This window comes from Calonectris borealis, chromosome 1 (assembly GCF_964195595.1).
Source record: "Calonectris borealis chromosome 1, bCalBor7.hap1.2, whole genome shotgun sequence".
In the NCBI taxonomy this organism is placed as follows: Eukaryota; Metazoa; Chordata; class Aves; order Procellariiformes; family Procellariidae; genus Calonectris; species Calonectris borealis.
This window is the reverse complement of record NC_134312.1, coordinates 158,823,197-158,823,744: the sequence shown is the minus strand read 5'-3', so window position 1 is coordinate 158,823,744 and position 548 is coordinate 158,823,197.

The window sequence follows — 548 nt, the reverse complement described above, 5'->3', positions numbered from 1 at the left end:
TGTTGTTTGCTTTTCATTTGTCTCGGGAATGGTGACCCTATGTTTAGTGAAGATTTTCAGGAAAGCAGGTAAACGAAGGATCAGAATTGCAACCCCTGCTTAGCAAAGTAATCCTGGAGGTAGGATCTCGTTGCTCATAAGCCTGTGCAGCCTCTGTGACTTAACCTCTAATATTTAACTTCCCAAAATCTGCAGGCTTGTGACTGAACAAAACCCATAGGTTTTGAAAATGTAGATATTTTTCAGATGAACTATTTTCAGACTTCATTTTTGCAAGCTGGATTTGGGCTGAGGACTCAAATCTCTTTAGAATACTTGAGCTGTGTTCTTTAGCGCACTTCAGGGTTAAATGAGTTATATAAATGTCTCTGAGTTTTGCCTAATAATGATAGTTGCACTGAGGAACAGGGAGTTGCCTCTCCGATATTAGCTTGCTGCTATTCTTAAATGGGTGTGTTTGATGGACTTTAGTTTTACAGTCACTTTGTTTTGCTCTTGCTTTGGAGACTCACATTTCATAAAATAGGTGGCGTCTTTAATTCTTCCAG